This window comes from Populus nigra, chromosome 16, assembly GCF_951802175.1.
Source record: "Populus nigra chromosome 16, ddPopNigr1.1, whole genome shotgun sequence".
Taxonomy (NCBI): domain Eukaryota; kingdom Viridiplantae; phylum Streptophyta; class Magnoliopsida; order Malpighiales; family Salicaceae; genus Populus; species Populus nigra.
The window spans coordinates 5497563-5519995 of record NC_084867.1 but is presented as its reverse complement, the minus strand read 5'-3'; positions in this window follow the sequence as shown (position 1 = coordinate 5519995).

The window sequence follows — 22433 nt, the reverse complement described above, 5'->3', positions numbered from 1 at the left end:
TTTTAACTATATCTGGAGTTAGAGAACTCCGATTCAAGCGAAATTTATGGCGTTGGAAAGGTAAGACATGAGGCTACAAGTTCTATATTTGGGAAGAACCCAGTTCTGCCTCTAAGGTAGTCAAAATCTCTCATTAACAAATACTTGGACTGTTACTGTCCATTTTTGAACTGTTACTGTCTGACCTCTCCTCAGATTTTTAACTATATTTGGAGTTATAGAACTCTAATTCAACCGAAATTTATAGCGTTGGAAAGGTAAGGCATGAGGCTACAAGTTCAATGTTTTGGGAAGAACCCAGTTCTGCCTTTAACATAGTCAAAATCGCTCATTAACAAACACTTGGACTGTTACTGTCCAACCGTTACTGTCCATTTTTGAATTGTTATTGTCTGATCTCTCCTCAGATTTTTAACTATATCTGGAGTTATAAAACTTTGATTTAAGCGAAATTTATGGCTTTGGAAAGGTAAGACATGAGGCTACAAGTTCTATATTTTGGGAAGAACCCAGTTCTGTCTCTAAGGTAGTCAAAATCGCTCATTAACAAACATTTGGACTGTTACTGTCCATTTTTGAACTGTTACTGTCTGACCTCTCCTCAGATTTTTAACTATATCTGGAGTTATAGAACTCCGATTCAAGCGAAATTTATGGCGTTGGAAAGGTAAGACATGAGGCTACAAGTTCTATGTTTAGGAAGAACCCAATTCTACCTCTAAGGTAGTCAAAATCGCTCATTAACAAATATCCAAAACTACAATTTCTATGAAGGAACTTGATCCTAATTCTTTCATTCTCCTACCCAAAATCTCTTTGAAGGTCAAAAGACGAAACTGTCCAGATTCATCAACCTTTCCATTTACACATAACACATGAAGTTCTTTACTTTAACAACTCTTACTTTTTCCTCAATTCAAGTCTAAGAACTCAATATATAAATTAACATTCAGGCATCAATTCATAATCGACTTGAAATGACTCATAAGACCAGGTTTAGAATATCCTACCTGATGCGAATCAAGGCTTCGATCTCTCCTTTTCTTTCTAATGACAGCCGACCCTCCCCTTTTCTCTTCTTGTTCAATTTTTCTTGTTAATCCCTTTCCCACCAGGGTTTATTTTACCTATAACCCTCAATCTGGGATGGGTTTTTTTTGAAATTTTGGTGTTTCTCTCTTGATTTGTAAAAATAGATATAAAAACTCCCTCTTTTCTTTCTTTACGTAGCTGCAGATCTGTTTTTTGATGAGAAGAGGAGTATTTATGCTCTATAATTATTCTTATTTGCATTTAGGCCCCATTTTATTTAAGTGTATTCGTTCTTGCCCCCACTTCTTTTTATTTTAGTTTATTTTCTTTAATTTAATCCAGCCTTGGTTTTTTTTTCTCGGGATTTACAATCTGCCCTCCTAATAAATTTTTCATCCTCGAAATTCAAGTTACGTACCTATGTCGGAGAATAAGTGCGGAAACTTTTCCTTCATCTTGGATTCTCTTTCCCATGTTTCTTCTTCTATTTGAGAGCTTCTTCACAATACTCTCACCAAGAGAACTCTTTTATTCCTCAACAATTTCTCATCTCGATCTAAGATCTTGACGGGCTTAGTTTTCATGGTTAGATCCCTTTTAATCTTCATAGGAACTTGTGGCAATACCCGTGAGGGGTCTATCTTGGCCTTTCGCAGCAATGATACATGGAACACATTGTGAATCTTATCCAAATATACAGGCAATTCTAATCGATATGCAACTGGCCCGATTCTTTCTTTAATCCCAAAAGGGCCAATATATCTCGGGGCTAATTTCCCTTTTACTCCAAATCGAATGATGCCTTTCCAAGGAGCCACCTTTAAAAATATTTTATCCCCAACTTGGAATTCCAACGGCCTTCTTCGGCGATCTGCATAACTTTTTTGTCTATCTTAGGCTTCCTTCATTCTCTTTTTGATCACCCTTACCTTATCAGTTGTCAGTTGCACCATCTCAGGTCCCAAAAGCTTTCTTTCTCCTACTTCCTCCCAACAAATTGGGGTCCGACATTTCCTCCCATACAATGCTTCATATGGAGCCATACCAATAGTAGTTTGATGGCTATTATTATAAGTAAATTCCACCAATGGCAGGAGATCCTCCCAATTCCCTCCAAACTCCAGCACACAGGACCTCAAGAGATCCTCAAGAGTTTGGATGGTCCTTTCAGATTGACCATCCGTCTGAGGATGAAATGTCGTGCTCAGATTCAACTTTGTCCCCATTGCCCGTTGTAAGCTAGGCCACAATCTTCATGTGAACCTTGGATCCCGATCCGATATAATTGAAACCGGCACTCCGTGAAGTCTGATTACTTCATTTACATACAATTTTGCCAGCATATCCACCGAATCAGTCATCTTCATTGGCAAAAACAAAGCAGATTTTGCTAGTCGATCCACGACCACCCATATGGCATCATTCCCCTTCTTTCCCCTGGGTAATCCCGTCACAAAATCCATAGAAATATCCTCCCATTTCCTTTCCGGAATTGCTAATGACTGTAATTCCCCTGCAGGTTTCTGGTGTTCTATCTTTACTTGTTGACAGATCCCATAATTTGACACAAATTCTGCTATTTCCCTCTTCATATTTGGCCACCAGTAGTTTTCCTTTAAATCCCTATACATCTTTGTACTCCCAGGATGAGTAGTAAATCGAGATTCATGAGCTTCTCTTAATACTTCGTCTTTCAAAATCTTATCCTCAGGCAAATAAATTCGCCTCCCATAGCTATTAGCCCATCGGATATCATTTGAAATGATGTCTCTATACCCTTGTTTACCCTCTCCTTGATCTCTTTTACTTTCCCATCTGCTTGTTGAGCCACCAAGACCTTGTCTCGAAGCACAGATCGGATCTTTAACTGAGCTAACAGTGATCCTCCGGGCCCTACACTTAGCCGCAAGCCCATTTTCTTTAATTCCACTACACTTTCTTGTTCTTTAAGCTCCACATCATTCATCACTGTTTTTCCCTTCCTACTCAAGGCATCGGCTACTACATTAGCCTTACCAGGATGGTAGTCAATAACACAATCGTAATCTTTTATTAACTCTACCGATCTTCTCTGCCGCATGTTTAACTCCTTCTATGACATCAAATACTTCAAACTTTTATAGTCTGTAAAGATTTGAACTTGTGTCCCATATAAATAATGTCTCCATACTCTTAAGGTAAACACCACCGCTGCAAGTTCTAGGTCATGAACCAGGTAATTCACCTCATGCAACTTTAACTGTCTTGATGCATAAGCAATCAGATGTCCATTTTGCATCAATACGCATCCCAGACCCCTTTTTGAGGCATCACTATATACAACAAACCCTTCTGTCCCTGATGGAAGGGCCAACACAGGAGCAGAAGTGAGCCTCTCCTTCAGTTCTTGAAAGCTTGCTTCACACTCTTCCGACCAAACAAACCGGACTTCCTTGCGGGTCAGCTTAGTTAAAGGTGATGCTATGGTGGAGAATCCTTCAATAAACCTTCGGTAATATCCAGCAAGACCCAAGAAACTCCGGATTTCTGTCACGTTGGTAGGCCTTTCCCATTTTAACACGGCCTCAACCTTTCTTGGATCTACAAATATTCCTTCTGCGGATATTACATGGCCCAAAAATACCACTTCCTTGAGCCAAAACTCACACTTATCCAGCTTTGCATATAATTGATTTTCCCTTAAAGTCTGTAGCACAACCCGTAGATGTTGTTCATGCTCCAAGTGAGAGTTTGAATACACCAAAATATCGTCAATAAATACAACCACATATTGGTCCAGGTAAGGCCGAAACACCTGATTCATCAAGTCCATAAACATGGCCGGAGCATTGGTTAACCCAAAAGGCATCACCGAAAACTCGTAATGCCCATAACGGGTTTAGAAGGCAGTCTTTTGTATGTCTTGTTCCTTAATTCTCAACTGGTGATATCCAGATCTCATATCTATCTTAGAAAATACCCTAGCACCCTTCAACTGATCAAACAAGTCATCTATTCGTGGGAGTGGGTACCTGTTCTTCACCATCACTTTACGATAATCAATGCACAAACGAAGGGTGCCATCTTTCTTCTTTACAAACAATACCGGAGCTCCCCAGGGTGAGTTACTAGGCCGGATGAAGCCTTTATCTAACAATTCCTGAAGCTGGACCTTCAGTTCCACCAATTCCATAGGTGCCATCCTATAAGGAGACTGGGCTATAGGAGAAACTCCTGAAATAGTTTCTATGGAACTTCAATTTCTCTAACTGGAGGTAATCCAGGCAACTCTTCTGGAAATACATCTTGAAACTTCCTCACAACAGGAATACTAGCCAAATCTATGCTACCCTTCTCTAGCTCTCTTACATGGGCTAACCAAACAGAACAACCTTTCCTCAGTAATTTTCTAGCCACTAAGACTGAGATTACACAACTTGGAATTACTTTTCTTTCCCCTTTAAACACTACTCTTTTATCACATATTCCTTGGATTGTCACCGTCTTGGTGAAACAATCCACTTGTGCCTTATGTTTACTTAACCAATCCATGCCCAGAATCACATCAAAATCATATAACTCTAACTGCATAAGATCTGCCCTCAACTCTAATTCTCCAATATATAGTTTTACCCCTCTATAAATATCATCAATATGTATATTCTCTCCCAAAGGTGTACTAACCGTCACCCCTACTCCCAAGTTACTAGATAACACATGCAAGTTATTCACAATTCTATAAGATACAAAGGAATGACTAGCTCCAGGATCAATTAAAGCATAAATTGCATGTATCTAACTGTAAAGTACCTCCCAAGTTACCCAGATTTTCTTGGAATGTTGTTCTGTGTTGGGGTAAAATTTCAGGTCAATCGAAATTCGGGAAGGCCTTGTGATATAAGTTAGAACAAGCTATGTGAATTTTGTTATTTACTTCCTTTTGACTTGTTATTTACTTTCTTACTTCATCTTTGGTAAGGATCATTTTCCTACAAGGATGTGGTAGCTTGTTTTAGGGATTTCCTAGTTCTATAAGGATCTTTAATAGGCTATAGCATAATTTCTAAGTGTAGCAAGAATTCATTAATGTTCCAAAATCCTTTTCTTTTGGTCAGTATGCACAACAAAAGCCTTTGGTAATGACAAATTGGTTAGTTAATTATAAGGAGTTTCCTAATCCTACAAGGAAGTTAAAGGAAGGTAACAATGGTTTTCATATATTAAGAGGATTCTTTAAAGTTGTAATTAATTATCCTAGACAAACAAGGAAACTAAAGGTGATACAACTTCAACAATCAATTTCCTATCTAATTTTAGTTATCTAAAGGTGGCACCAAAGACCCTAGTGTTTCTAGGATAGGAATTTCATTTATTACATTATTTAAACTAGGAAAATTATTAATCTTAGGTTATTTTGTTTAATTAGGTGCAACAACTTTAGTCTATGCATCAGATTGTTATTTTTATTATTTTCTTCATGTTTTGGCTTAGTTAATATACTTTGGGTTTATTATAAGTGGGTAAATATTACCTACAAGTTTTGGGTCCATTATGGTTACTAGTTTAACCATTATATAAGGTTTTGTAATCTAAAATTTTTAGTAGCCAAGGATGCAACATACTTTCTTTGCTGGGATAAAGAACATATTTTACTTATCAAGGTATAACTAACCTTATGGCATCTTCCTTATACTTTAGAAACATCATTATTCATTGGGTGAGGGTTTCTTATTACAATAGTGCTAGTGCATTGGGACAGGTTTAAATTGTGTCACATTCATATCAAACCTGATTTCTTAGCTTTCCAGGAGTTGTATCATCTACGTTGTGGGTTGTTTGACTGTGTGATCAAGACGTCTGCATCAACACTTCTAGCTTGTTTTACATGTTTAATGATGTTTTTGAACTTATTTTAGTGTTCTAATGTTTTTTAGTTTTGATTTTGACTAATGCATAAAAATGTTGTTTTTTTCTTGTTTAATCTTGCTTTAAGGTGGTTGTTTATGTTATTGGATGTTTATAAGATGTTTGAATGATTGTTTTTTATGAAATGGAATATGTTTGGCATCTGTTGAATATGGTAGTAGGTTTTTTTTTGTTTGGTAAATGCATGTTCCTGGCTCCTAGGTTTTGGTTTAGTCTTATAGAGTGTTAAAATGTCAATTTTGAACCTCAAATTTTTTAATATACTTGTTGTTTTAATTTGGCAGTTTCGGAAAGTGAAACCTCATGCATGATTTTGATGTTGTTTGTTATTTATTTTGATTCAAATATACTAGGTATTGGTATATGGTTAGTTAGGACCGAAAGTAATGGGTTTAGAGGTCAAAAATGAATTTTCTAGGGATGGGCAATAGGTGTGCATTTTCTGGGTTTTATGGGTTTTTGTTCTTCGAGTTCTTGAAAAGAACTTTGTCTTACATGCATCTTTTAGGCCTTGATTTTACCATAATCCTTGCTCTTGCAAATTCATATGACCTTGTGCATCGATAACCTGCATTTTATTTGAATAAAAAACAATTGTTGGGTCATTATAATCGTAAGTTTCCTTTTTTTCTAATTGAAGCCTATTTTGATAAAATTATGATTATGGGTTGATAATCAATGCTTTTTTATGATTGATTCTTGTTCCTTAAATGATTTACAATATGCATATGCCTTCAATTTTGTTGTATCAAATCGAAGTTGAGAGTCATGTGGCTAGGTTTACTTTTAATGTTCTTCGTGTTCTTGATTTTTCTATGTTTAATCTGTTTTGGTAAAAAAAAAAACTTATGTTTATCTGTTTCTTTTTTTTTTGCAAGTTTGATCTGCTTTATGTTTTGGTTTTTTGTTTTGGCTTGTTTTTTAGGTTAAACTAGTGTTTTTTGTTCGGTTTATAATAAAACCAAAGATTTCATATCAACCTGATTGAGTCAAGTGTTGTAATGTCGCGGTCGCACAAATTAATTACCCTAGCTTCAAACACAACACACAAGATAGTATAGAGCAAGCAAGGGGTCGATCCCACGAGGAAGATTCAAGTCAGATTTTTATGCTAGATGATTTGCAATTTGAGAGGGGTTTGGACGTTATCTAGGTTAAAGCAAAAGAAAACAGAAAGCTATCAAACAAAATTTAATAAAATCAGAAAATTATCAAGAGAACAAACCTTGGTTGCAAGTGACACGACCAAAAGATTGATGTCTTCTCCCAAGTGCATGAGTGTCGAAGTAATAAATAACCCGGTAAGACCGGGGTCGAATTACAGGGAGGTTACTTGTATAAATTATAAGCAACAATAATATAACAACAATAGTAACAACAACAACAATAATAGTAGTAGTAGTAGTAGTAGTAGTAGTAATACTAGTAATAGTAATAGTAATAGTAGAAGTAGTAATAATAATAATAATACCAATAATACTATTAATAATGAAAATAATAAAGATGAAGAAGAAGAAGTTGATGAGAACTTTGAGATGAAAGATTAACGTAAGGATTAAACAATGATAACAACAAATGTCAAGGTTAGAGGATCCACTAATGATACTTCCAACAAGTATAATATAAACTCTTATTATTCAATTGGAAACCACACACAAAGAAGGTTTGTTGCGATGTCGCAGTCGCACAAATTAATTACCTTAGCTTCAAACACAACACACAAGATAGTATAGAGCAAGCAAGGGGTCGATCCCACGAGGAAGATTCAAGTTAGATTTTTATGCTAGATGATATGTAATTTGGGGGGGTTTGGACGTTATCTAGGCTAAAGCAAAAGAAAACAGAAAACTATCAAACTAAATTTAATAAAATCAGAAAATTATCAAGAGAACAAACCTTGGTCACAAGCACACATCCACCTACAGAAATCAGAACTGATCATGGAAACGAAACATCAATTTATATTCTGAATATTTATCTCTTCTTAACATTGGTTAGTTAACGGATCCGTCGTATAACTAGCCCTAACCATCAAACAACCACAGTGTCCGCACTAGTAATTTAATTCAATGGCAGCCTTAAGAACTAGATAAGTTGATTAATCAAGAAAACATAACTGTCCGCAGTCTATGTTTGATTTGATTGAATGTTCTCCCTAAGATTAATAACGTAGATCCGCCACAATTATTAAACTCAGTTGCTTCACAAGTTCATATACCACAACTCCGGTTTTGATATCAAACTTAACAATAGATTGTCCACAATAATAACTTAGAGTCCGCTCTAGCAATTAAAATAAACAATCATAGAAAAAATAAGCATAGGAGAACAAACATATTCATCATATAAACTGAAAAGAAAAGGTAAAATAAATCTCACAGTTCTTGAAATCTGAAGGTGTCTGTGTCCTTGCAACGAAGAAAAAGTGTTTAGCCTTGCATGTTTGTTGAACAACTAATCAAAAAGAAGGAAGAATGCATAATTTAGGGTTTCTTAGAGGAAGGGGGCGTTTTTCTCTCCTTGGCTGGCTGCCCCACTTCTCTTCTCTCATTCTTTTTATATCCTAGGAAACCCTAGGTCTCTATTTTACAAAATAGTCCTCCATTAAGTAGACTGTTTACATTTAAGTACTTCAATAACTATTTTCCTAAAAAAGAAGAAATAGCCTTGCATGAAATCTTCAAGCTTTGACTTAGAGGAGCTAAATTGCTGAAATAAAAACTTGGATATTGGTTTAGATGCTTCGGAACGTAATTTGGACTCGTTTCTTCACGAAACCTGTTTGCTGGCAGAATTCAGATGTCATCTTTGAAAAATCATATCTCCCTCATATGACATCTTTTTTGGCTGAAATTTTGAGTGTTTATATAACTTTGAGTCATGAATCCAAAAAAAATTGAGTTTGCATCAATTGGACTTCTGTAGCTCCAGATATTCAAGTTGGAATGGCCGAAGGTCAACACTGGCAGATTGCGAGATTTGACTTTGAAGGCTGCGATTTCCATGCTCTTCCTTATTTTATTTTCTTGCCTTAGATGTCCAGAAAGGTATGGATGTTACCTTTTTAATTCCACTGGAATCACTTCATTTCAACCTCTAGAGCTCACGCTCTGCACAAAACATCGACTGAAGGTCAAATCTGCCAATTATCTCCAATTTACTCCTTTTTGCATCTTTCATCCAAAAGTGCCTTCAAAACATAAAACAAAGAATATCAAGGCATTTTATATATAAAACATAGGCAAAACGCTAGTTAAATGTGGGTGAAACTATTGAATAATATGGTTGCATCAAATACCCCCACACTTACCTCTTGCTCGTCCTCGAGAAAGGATAGGTAAAACCAAATTGAAGTTAAATTAAATGAAATCACTATGACTAATCTTCTAATCTCCCATCAATATCCAAGAATATATGCATTATAAACAAGAACACAATTAAGAAGGATAAAGAGTATAAATTTTCATGAATTTATTTACATGCAAACTTCAAAACTTAATTAATCGTCGGGATTTAAATGAAATCTATGCCATGCCAAAGTGATAGGTGAGAGGTATACACTCCAACACTCACGTGTTTAAGGCTTATGTGTTTAAATCTCTCAAATTCAATCAATGAATATGTTCTACCATAAACTTGCTCTTCAATCTCATCTCCATTACTAACATATTACAAACAATGCATGAATCAAAAGGTCTTATTTTCTGGTTGTAATGGGGCTAAGGTTAAGGTGAGGTAAAAGAGAGTAAAAGAAAAGGTTCAAACCAAAGAAAGTAGAGCATTCTGAAAAATGATATTTCAAACAAGATATTCCATCAAAGCACATAAATTTTCCATCTTTAATCACCAATGCTTAACTTCTTTTGATTTCAAGCTTTTTCAATATAAAATCTTAAGAACATAAAGGAACACTTTTTTCTTTTTCTTTTTTTTCTTTTCTTTTTCTTTCCTTTTTTTTAGCAACTTTGCCCATCTTTTCATCAAGCATCACTTCTTCTTTCTTTTCACATAATTTCCAACCATAATTCCATGAGATATCATCAGTATATGCTCTACTAATCCTTGGCCAGGGGAAAAGGAAAACATATAGAAAGTTAAGGCTTATACATGGATAAAGCAAAGAAAAGATAAACAAGCTCAAAAGGGGCTCACTAAGGATAATATGCTTTAGGTTGGCTTTTAGGCTCAAGTGGTTAAAATTCCTAATGCCTTTATCATCTTCATGTATGTATGTAATATGAATGTAATCTCAACAAGATATGAAGCAAGTTCTAAAGATACATATCATTGAAAGAAGGCACAATCAAAGAATATAATGTTGAAGGCTCAAAAGCTTGCATTGGTATAACACTATAAAGTCAACATGGCATATTCTCAAAGTCAATCCCTAAACCAATTAAACCTTAAAACTTGCATGCACACTCCTTCATTCGATTTATATCTTCATCTATCTCAACTAATTCTCATACGTAATACTCATATTCTCAAAAACCAATGGGAGTTCAAAAGATCAAACATACTTTTTTTTTTATTTTGAAAAATAACAAAGAAAACCAAAATTAGAAAACCAACATTCTCCCAATACCCCCACACTTAAAACATAACATTGTCCTCAATGTTGAAATAAAAGAAAAGGAATATTGGAGAATGACAAAAATAAAGTAAAACGCGAAAAATAAAAGACAAGGGAAAAAGAAAGCAAATCTGTTTTTTTTTTTTGTGCTGGATTGCCTCCTAGTAAGCGCTTTTGTTTTATGTCATTGGCTCGACATGTTGCATGCTTATTCTTCATAGATTGGTTCAGCTAACTCCGCAGAAGCGGTGAGTTCTGTCGTCCAACCTTCATAGAAAGGTTTCAAGCGATGCCCATTGACCTTGAGTACTTTGTTGGTTTCTAAACTTGTAATTTCAACTGCACCATAAAAAAAACATTAGAAACAACAAATGGTCCAATCCAACGAGAGCGTAACTTTCCAGGAAAAAGTTTCAAACGCGAATGATAAAGAAGGACTTTGTCTCCAACATTAAACTCTTTTCTTGTAATCATTCGGTCATGGAGACTCTTAGTCTTTTCTTTATAAATCCTTGCATTCTCGTAAGCATCATTTCGAATCTCTTCCAACTCTTGCAATTGCAACTTTCTTGCAATCCCAGCAGCATCATAATCCATGTTACATTTTTTAATGGCCCAAAAAGCTTTGTGTTCAAGCTCCACCGGTAGATGACATGCTTTTCCATAAATCATCCTATAAGGTGACATTCCTATAGGTGATTTGTAAGCAGTTCGATAAGCCCAAAGTGCATCACCAAGTCGTAGACTCCAATCTCGCCGGTTAGGTTGCACTGTCTTCTCCAAAATGGACTTGATTTCTCGATTTGAAATTTCAGCTTGGCCATTCGTTTGAGGATGGTATGCTGTGGAAGTTCGATGAGTCACATGATATTTGCGTAACAATGCTTCCATTGAACGATTGCAAAAATGAGTGCCACGATCACTAATGATAGCTTTAGGGATTCCAAACCTGTCAAATATGTGAGTCCTGACAAAATCTAAAACAACCTTAGCATCGTTAGTTCGTGTGGCTTTCGCCTGAATCCATTTGGACACATAATCAACAGCAAGAAGGATATAAAGATTGCCAAAAGAAGAAGGAAATGGACCCATAAAATCAATACCCCAAACATCAAAAATTTCACTCACAAGAATATTCGTTAAAGGCATTTGATTCTTATGAGTGATATTACCTGTTTTTTGGCATTTTTCACATGATTTGCAAAAATGATATGCATCCTTAAAAATAGAAGGCCAATAAAAACCACTTTCAAGTACCTTGTGGGCCGTTCTTTTTGCTCCAAAATGCCCACCACAAGAATGAGAATGACAAAAGGTAAGAATGGAATGAAATTCATCTTGTGGTACACATCTCCTAACTACTTGATCCACACAAAATTTCCACAGATAAGGAGTATCCCAAAAATAATATTTAGCATCAGCTCGTAACTTGTCTTTTTGGGATGTAGACAAACTTGGAGGGAATTCTTTGGTGACTAAATAGTTCACCAAATCAGCATACCATGGTCTTGTAGAGGAATGTAACACATACAACTGCTCATCGGGGAATGTCTCTCTTATTGTTTCGGTTTGTATATCCTCAGTCCTTAGTCGGCTCAAGTGATCAGCCACATGATTTTCGGCACCTTTTTTGTCTTTGATCTCAAGATCAAATTCTTGTAAAAGCAAGATCCACCTAATCAATCTTGGTTTGGACTCCTTTTTCTTCAAAAGATACCTTAAAGCTGCATGATCAGTAAAAACAATGACTTTTGTACCAAGTAGATATGACCTAAATTTTTCAAGAGCAAACACCACTGCAAAAAGTTCCTTTTCAGTTGTATGGTAATTGCATTGTGCACCGTCCAACATGCGGGAAGCATAGGCGATAACATGCAAATTCTTCCCTATTCTTTGCCCAAGGACAGCCCCTACCGCATAGTCACTTGCATCACACATTATCTCAAAAGGCTCATCCCAATTTGGTGGTTGGATGATAGGGGCAGATGTGACACGCCTCTTAAGCTCATCATGGGCATCTTTACATGCTTGATCAAACACAAAATCCACTTCTTTGGCTAATAGTTTGCACAAGGGTGCTGTAATCTTTGAGAAATCTTTGATAAAGCGTCGATAGAAACCTGCATGGCCAAGAAAAGAACGAATTTCCCTCACGCAGGAGGGGTAAGGCAATGATGAAATAACGTCTATTTTAGCTTTATCAACCTCTAATCCACGTGAAGACACAACATGCCCAAGAACTATTCCTTGTTCTACCATAAAATAACACTTTTCATGGTTTAAGACAAGGTTAGTTTCAATGCACCTTTTCAAGATCAAAGATAAATTTTCTAGACATTTATCAAAAGAATCACCATACACCGTGAAATCATCCATGAAAACCTCAATTATTCTTTCAACATAGTCAGAAAAAATACTCATCATGCATCTTTGAAAAGTTGCAGGTGCATTACAGAGACCAAAGGGCATTCTCCTATATGCATATGTACCAAATGGACATGTAAATGTAGTCTTTTCTTGATCCTCAGGATTAATAACAATCTGATTGTATCCACTATATCCATCAAGAAAGCAATAAAAAGACTTACCTGCTAGGCGTTCAAGCATTTGATCCATGAATGGTAATGGAAAATGATCTTTGCGTGTAGCAAGATTTAGCTTTCTGTAATCAACACACACTCTCCATCCACTCGAGATGCGAGTAGGAATGAGCTCATCATTTTTGTTTTTCACCAACGTGATTCCGGTCTTTTTAGGCACCACATGGATTGGCGCAACCCATTTACTATCCGTGATGGGATAAATGACTCCTACATCTAACAGTTTTAAAATTTCAGCTTTCACTACCTCCATCATAGGCGGGTTCAACCTCCTTTGCATTTCCCTTGTTGGTTTCGCATTGTCCTCCAATAGTATGTGATGCATACACATTGAGGGACTAATGCCCTTGATGTCAGCTAAAGTCCATCCAATGGCCGTCTTGTGATCACACAACAATTTCACAAGTTTTTACTCTTGCGTATTTGTCAAACCTGATGCTATAATAACAGGAAGTGTATTGTTGTCGCCAATGAATACATACTTCAAATTATCGGGCAAAGGTTTCAATTCTAACTCGGGTGCCTGTAAAATAGATGGCAAAAGCTTTTTATGTGAGAGTACTAAATCAACAAAGACATTACCATGGGGAACAGTTTGCAATGATTGCAAAGCCAATGCTGATTCATGCACGTTTTGGGGAACACATATGTGCCTCTCCATCTCTTCTATCTCGGTAAAATCATAGCCATAGCTCAAAGCTACGCTTAATCCATCCTCACAATCAAAATCAAAAACTTGCTGCACACACTTATCAACTTGGTCATAGCATGTGATAGAATAAACATTGCTATAAGGATATTTCATTGCATCATGAAAATTAAATTCAATCTTTTCATCTCCTACTTCTATAGACATAGTATCCTTACCACAATCTATCCTTGTATTGGCAGTTTTCAAGAATGGTCTCCCAAACAATATAGGAGTGCTGTTTGATGAATCACAAGAATCATGTTCCATATCAAGAATATAAAAGTCGCATGGAATGACCAAACTATCAATCTTAACTAGGACATCTTCTATCACACCAAGTGGGTAAACAAAACTACGATCCGCAAGTTGTATTACAATGCTAGTTTTATTCAAAGGCTCAAGACTAAGAGAATCATAAACATGTTTGGGCATAACACTAATGGATGCACCTAAATCGCATAAAGCTCTTTTAAAACTAGCATTACCAATAACACATGGGATAGTAAACGCACCTGGGTCTTTTTGTTTCAAAGGCAGATTCTTTTGAGCAACGGCAGATACAACTTCACCCATACTTACCGTTTCATGACCTTTCAGTTTGAAAGCTCTCTTGGTAGTACACAACTCCTTCAAGAATTTTGCATACTTGGGAATTTGCTTGATAGCATCAAGCAAAGGAATGTTGAGTTCTACTTTCTTGAAAACCTCTAAAATCTCTTTTTCTTTGTCCTCTTTCTTTGACCTAGAAGAACTCACAGGAAAGGGTGGAATTGTTTTAAAACTGGAAGTCATTGATTGAGGACTTACCTTTAGAGTGTTGGTCGTGGTTTCAATTTGTGAAGGAGAAGGATGTTTCTTTTTTGTACTCAATTCAGTTTCTATCTCTTCTTCTTCCTCCATCTCAATTTGTTTCGACCTTTTCTCTTCAAGTTCTTTCCCACTTCGCAGCATGATCGCACTAACATTCTCTTTTGGATTCAATGCTTGGGAGGGCAATTTTCCATTCATTTGTGCTTCCAATTTCCCCACACTTGAAGCTACTTGCCCCATTTGCTTCTCCAAGTTGTGAATACTTGACCTTGTTTCCTGTTGAAAAGACATGACATTTTGTTGCAAGGTCACAGTGTTAGAAGCCAAAGTTTTCATCATCTCACGAAGATCATCACTGGATGACGACCCCATAACATTGGAGTTTGTGAATGGAGGGGGTTGTCTTGCTTGATAATTCTGTTGGGGCTGAAATCCATGGGGATGGAATTGTCGGCCTTGATTGCCTTGTTGAGGCTGGTTCCCATACCGTAGGTTGGGATGATCTCTCCATCCAGGATTGTACGTGTGGGAAAAAGGATCATACTTACGCTGAGGTTGTCCATTGAATGCTCCATCAACTGCATTAGCTTGTTCAATGTAATCTTCTTGCATTGTTGGGCACATATCTGAAGCATGTCCTTGTAAGGAGCATATGCTACAAACTTTCACCTGCTGTACATTGTCACAAGCCAAAGAACGCACAAGAGAAGTAAGATCATTAACTTTATTCTCAAGGTTAGAAATACTTATCTCATTTACTCGTTTATTTTCGAAGTCTCCACGAGTGCCAAACTGTTTCGAGTTGGCTGCCATGTTTGAGATCAATTGGCGTGCAGCCTCGGGTGTCTTATCTACCAATGCCCCTCCACTTGCAGCATCAATGATACTACGGTCAGTAGGCATCAATCCTTCATAGAAATATTGAATGAGCAGCTGATCGGGTATTTGATGATGAGGGCATTGAATGCACAGTTGCTCAAATCTTTCCCAATACTCGGAAAGTGTCTCTCCATGAGGTTGTCGAATCCCACATATTTCTTTCCTTATGTTGGCAACTCGAGATGCTGGGAAATACTTCTCAAGGAAGATCTTCTTCATGCCATTCCACGTTCCAATTGAACCTGGGAGAATGGAGAAAAGCCATACCTTTGCTGCCCCTTTTAAAGAGAAAGGGAAAGCTTTCAACTTAACCTGTTCTTCATCAACTCCATTCGGTTTCATGCCAACGCAAACCATATGGAATTCCTTGAGATGAGTATGAGGATCTTCTCCTGCAAGACCATTGAAAGTTGGTAGCAAATGTATAAAACCAGATTTGAGCTCAAAGTTTACATTATTGTCGATGTTTATGCACAATGGCTGATTTTCCACGTTAGGAGCAGCAAGCTCCTTGAGTGTTTGTTGTCGTGCAACAGCCATGGTGTTAAGGCGAGCTTCCTTTCGTAACCTGCGTAAAGTTTTTTCTATTTCGAGATCCAAATGCACTTGACTTTGATTAGTAGAACGGGTTACTGGCATAAATCATCAAGAAAACTCAAAATAAACCAACCACACAAGAGATCGAAAACAATGCAAATTGTACGAAAATCCTACGGTAGAAAACAAAAACTGCCTAAAAACCCTAGAAAACAGCGGAATTTGGCCTCAATAGGGTGGGGCTAGTGGTTTGCCACTAGTCCTGTTTACAACGTCGTTTCCCTTCAGGAAACAAACGGCCGATACCTAATTCCACCAAAAAATCTGTTTTGAACAGTACCGCTGCCGTAATGAACAGTACCGCAGCAAACAAAAATTTTGTTTTTTTTTTCAGAAAAAGAAATAACAATCACAGCAAATAAAAATAATAGCACAAGAATCAACTAAAATTACTTCCCCGGCAACGGCGCCAAAATTTGTTGCGATGTCGCGGTCGCACAAATTAATTACCCTAGCTTCAAACACAACACACAAGATAGTATAGAGCAAGCAAGGGGTCGATCCCACGAGGAAGATTCAAGTTAGATTTTTATGCTAGATGATATGTAATTTGGGGGGGTTTGGACGTTATCTAGGCTAAAGCAAAAGAAAACAGAAAACTATCAAACTAAATTTAATAAAATCAGAAAATTATCAAGAGAACAAACCTTGGTCACAAGCACACATCCACCTACAGAAATCAGAACTGATCATGGAAACGAAACATCAATTTATATTCTGAATATTTATCTCTTCTTAACATTGGTTAGTTAACGGATCCGCCGTATAACTAGCCCTAACCATCAAACAACCACAGTGTCCGCACTAGTAATTTAATTCAATGGCAGCCTTAAGAACTAGATAAGTTGATTAATCAAGAAAACATAACTGTCCGCAGTCTATGTTTGATTTGATTGAATGTTCTCCCTAAGATTAATAACGTAGATCCGCCACAATTATTAAACTCAGTTGCTTCACAAGTTCATATACCACAACTCCGGTTTTGATATCAAACTTAACAATAGATTGTCCACAATAATAACTTAGAGTCCGCTCTAGCAATTAAAATAAACAATCATAGGAAAAATAAGCATAGGAGAACAAACATATTCATCATATAAACTGAAAAGAAAAGGTAAAATAAATCTCACAGTTCTTGAAATCCGAAGGTTTCCGTGTCCTTGCAACCAAGAAAAAGTGTTTAGCCTTGCATGTTTGTTGAACAACTAATCAAAAAGAAGGAAGAATGCATAATTTAGGGTTTCTTAGAGGAAGGGGGCGTTTTTCTCTCCTTGGCTGGCTGCCCCACTTCTCTTCTCTCATTCTTTTTATATCCTAGGAAACCCTAGGTCTCTATTTTACAAAATAGTCCTCCATTAAGTAGACTGTTTACATTTAAGTACTTCAATAACTATTTTCCTAAAAAAGAAGAAATAGCCTTGCATGAAATCTTCAAGCTTTGACTTAGAGGAGCTAAATTGCTGAAATAAAAACTTGGATATTGGTTTAGATGCTTCGGAACGTAATTTGGACTCGTTTCTTCACGAAACCTGTTTGCTGGTAGAATTCAGATGTCATCTTTGAAAAATCATATCTCCCTCATATGACATCTTTTTTGGCTGAAATTTTGAACGTTTATATAACTTTGAGTCATGAATCCAAAAAAAATTGAGTTTGCATCAATTGGACTTCTGTAGCTCCAGATATTCAAGTTGGAATGGCTGAAGGTCAACACTGGCAGATTGCGAGATTTGACTTTGAAGGCTGCGATTTCCATGCTCTTCCTTATTTTATTTTCTTGCCTTGATGTCCAGAAAGGTATGGATGTTACCTTTTTAATTCCACTGGAATCACTTCATTTCAACCTCTAGAGCTCACGCTCTGCACAAAACATCGACTGAAGGTCAAATCTGCCAATTATCTCCAATTTACTCCTTTTTGCATCTTTCATCCAAAAGTGCCTTCAAAACATAAAACAAAGAATATCAAGGCATTTTATATATAAAACATAGGCAAAACGCTAGTTAAATGTGGGTGAAACTATTGAATAATATGGTTGCATCAAGGTTCCAATCAGATTATAAATTGTTAACATGATTACATTAGTTATCTTATTCGAATAATGCTAATACTTGTAAATATTGTCAGGCATTCATGATTATAACTTATGTTAACAACAAATCAAGTCCCGATCATAGCTCAGGTGTCGGTTATACCATACAGTATGGGCTATGAAAGTGCCAAGTATTTGTTGTATCAAGTGTTATACAACATAAATCTAGATTAACCATTTAACAAGCAAAGTATTAAAAGTGAACAAGATAACAAATATAAAGCATGTTAGTATCTAACATTAAGGTCCATGTTAAGTTTATATTATACTTATTCTTACACCATTAGTGTACCCTTTTCACCTTGACATAATTAATTTAGCTAGACGTAATGAAAGAAAGAAACATAAACAAACAAAATAAGAACATAAATAAGATAAAGGTTAACTAAGTAAAGGAAATGAAAGGCATAAACTTGATATTAATAAAAGCAAAACATAAGTAATACAAAGAGAGAAAACAAGAGCATGATCTTGATCTGAACACCAAGATGCCTAAATACATGGCAAATGCCTCCTTTTATAGCCCAAAATTCAGAACTATTGATTTGTTGACTAATTGATGAGTGGGTGGCCACATCTTGACTTGGTGACAATTCTTATCTTTTTGTCTGCCAAAAACGTCATTGATGACGTCATAATTTGAACAAACTTAAATCATGAAAGTTCTAGGAAATTGTCTCATCTTTCCAGGGTAAAAATTTGAGATCATTTGAACTTCTAGAACTCGAGATATAGGCTGAACACTGAACAGTGTCTGGGCTGCAGGACAGATTCGGACTTCTTCGTTGTTGCTACAATTTAGACTTGAAAACGGCCTTTTTAAATCTTGGGCTCCACATGAAATTTGTAGGCCTATGTCTTATCTTTCCATCCATATAAAATGGACCTAAATCCAAGATCTTCAGCTCCAGATATGACCCAATTACCGAACAGTGTTCCAGTTTGGACTGCACCAGCATCTCTTTTCTAAGTTTGACCATCTCTTTGTCCTTTCAATTTCAGTACTTCAACTCATCAATCAATTCTTTCATTTATGTGATAGGCCTGCATTTAAGATGAACATTTACTATAAATTAAAGGTATCTTATATAATTAGATATGTTATTATAAAACATGCTTTAGTTAAGGAGTTATTGATACTTCAAGTGCAAAAATGATGATATAAAACCTTGATAAAAATGCACTTTTAAGTACTAATCAGCAAGCACACATCCACCTACAGAAATCAGAACTGACCATGGAAACGAAACATCAATTTATATTCTGAATATTTATCTCTTCTTAACATTGGTTAGTTAACAGATCCGTCGTATAACTAACACTAACCATCAAACAACCACAGTGTCCGCACTAGTAATGTAATTCAATGGTAGCCTTAAGAACTAGATAAGTTCATTAATCAATAAAACATAACTGTCCACAGTCTATGTTTGATTTGATTGAATGTTCTCCCTAAGATTAATAACGTAGATCCGCCACAATTATTAAACTTAGTTGCTTTACAAGTTCATATACCACAACTCCAGTTTTGATATCAAATTTAGCAATAGATTGTCTACTTAGAGTTTGCTCTAGCAATTAAAATAAACAATCATAGGAAAAATAAGAATAGGAGAACAAACATATTCATCATATAAACTAAAAAGAAAAGGTAAAATAAATCTCACAGTTCTTGAAATCCGAAGGTTTCCGTGTCCTTGCAACCAAAAAAATTAAAGTGTTTAGCCTTGCATGTTTGTTGAACAACTAATCAAAAAGAAGAAAGAATGTATAATTTCAAGTTTCTTAGAGGAGGGGGGTGTTTCTCTCCTCTTCGCTGGCTTCCCCCCTTCTCTTCTCTCATTCATTTTATATCCTAGGAAACCCTAGTCTCTATTTTACAAAATAGTCCTCCCTTGAGTAGATTGTTTACATTTAAGTACTTCAATAACTATTTTCCTAAAAAAGGAGAAATAGCCTTGCATGAAATCTTCAAGCTTTGACTTAGAGGAGCTAAATTGTTGAAATAAAAACTTGGATATTGGTTTAGATGCTTCGAAACGTAATGTGGACTCGTTTCTTCATGAAACCTGTTTGCTGGCAGAATTCAGTTGTCATCTTTGAAAACTCATGTCTCCCTCATATGACATTGTTTTTAGCTTAAATTTCGAGCGTTTATAGCCCTTTGAGTCAAGAATCCAAAAAAATTGAGTTTGCATTAATTGGAGTTTTGTAGCTTCAGATATTCAAGTCAGAATGGTCAAAGGTCAACACTGGCAGATTGCGAGATTTGACTTTGAAGGCTGTGATTTCCATGCTCTTCCTTTTTTTTATTTTCTTGCCTTAGATTTCCAGAAAGGTATGGACGTTAGCTTTTTAATTCCACTGGAATCACATCATTTCAACCTCTAGAGCTCACACTCTGCACAAAACATCAACTGAAGATCAAATCTGTCAATTACCTCCAATTTACTCCTTTTTGCATCTTTCATCCAAAAGTGTCTTCAAAACATAAAACAAAGAATATCAAGGCATTTTATATATATATAATATAGGCAAAATACTAGTTAAATATGGGTGAAACTATCGAATAATATGGTTGCATCATCAAGTTCAGATCATTTGTGTAAAGCCTTGTTTGGTTTTCAACGATAAAGGAATTTTTTGCTTAAGGGCGTGTTTGGCAAACATGCCCTTGGGCTTATTTTGACAGTTTTATTTAAAGAAAAATGTTTTTTATTCAAACAAAACCTTAAAAATAATAAAAAATATATATTTTTTAAAAAAATAAATAAAAGATTTCCTTGCATGTGGCCAAAAATCCTAAAACAATATTGGAGCATGTCTTAAAATTAGAAAAAAAAATCAATAAATATTTTTGCATGTTTAAAAATATAAAAAGTAATGCATGGATTTTACAACAAGTTTGTAAAGTTTCAAAGGATTATGGCCTATATTTCAAAAAATATAAAAAAATTTATTTTTAGTAAAATCTATTACTCACTTTTAATATAAAGATTAAAATCTATATGAGATTAATATCCAACATATTATATGGAGTAATATAACTCATTTACTTCTGATATAAAGATTAAAAAAAACCTACAAGGGGTTTTTTATCTGAAATATTACTAAAGAAGACGCAAAGGTACCCAAAGTTCAAGTTTGTTTGAAAAAAACCTCAACGATAAATGATGATATTTCAACCTATGTCTCATGGTACAAATCATGGACATTTGAAATACCACAAGGAAAAGTAAAATTTCAATAGTCACCAAATCTTTTTGGATTTCTAACTTCAGTTCCTTTGTAGCGCAGAAGTTGTGAATAAACTTACTTTCTTCTAATATCTTTTCAAATCGGGATCTTTTAGACCAAGTTCTTAATCTAGAACACCAGGGTTTGTTTATCGTAGCAAACTTATCATAGTAGGTTGATAAAATTTAGAAACACCATCATACCATAGCAATCACAAACAAAGAAAAATGATACAGTTTATCTCAGGTAAGGTGTATTATGAATGCTAATACATTTTCTTTACGCAACCAGTCCCTTTGCCTAGAATTTTTAAAGACTAGTTAGGATTTCTAATAATCATAATACTCTCTTTACGCAACTAGTCTCTTTGCCTAGAATCTCTAAAGACTTGTTAGGATTCGTAGTAACCATAATACAAGATGGTACCTCTTTATCCAACCAAAGACCTCTTAACCCACTCAGGAAGGGTCGTCGAGACGCCACACTCTCGTGAAGGGTACGACACTCATTTTGACCAAAAAAATTAAAAAAAAAAGTCAATAGATTTTTTTCCACTTGTTTTATCTCAGGTTGACTAGGTCGCAGTTCAACCCAGGTTTTTAACTAAGTTAGGTCAGATTAATCTTTTCTCTATTTTTTCTTAAACTCAAACTCTTTCAGGTATAGATCGGCCGAGTTCTGTCTATTGTCTACCAAATATAAAATAAAACAAATTATCATGTTCAGTCCAAAGCACACCAAATAAAAGACAAAATTGTTATTTGTTCAGTCATGTTCTGTTATGTTTAGTCTTATTTAATCCAATCAATATTGTTCAGCATACCAAACATTTAATAACAAAATCTCATTTTCACTACTCTTGATCATAGATATGCATGTTCAATTCTACATGGGATTAAATTTTATGTAGGGGGAGGGCAGCACCATTCAACTAATCAAAGTTAAAACCCCCTTCACTCAATATTTTTCACATGAGGACAAGGACCCAGTATGGTTGTGCGCTCTTACACCAGCTAC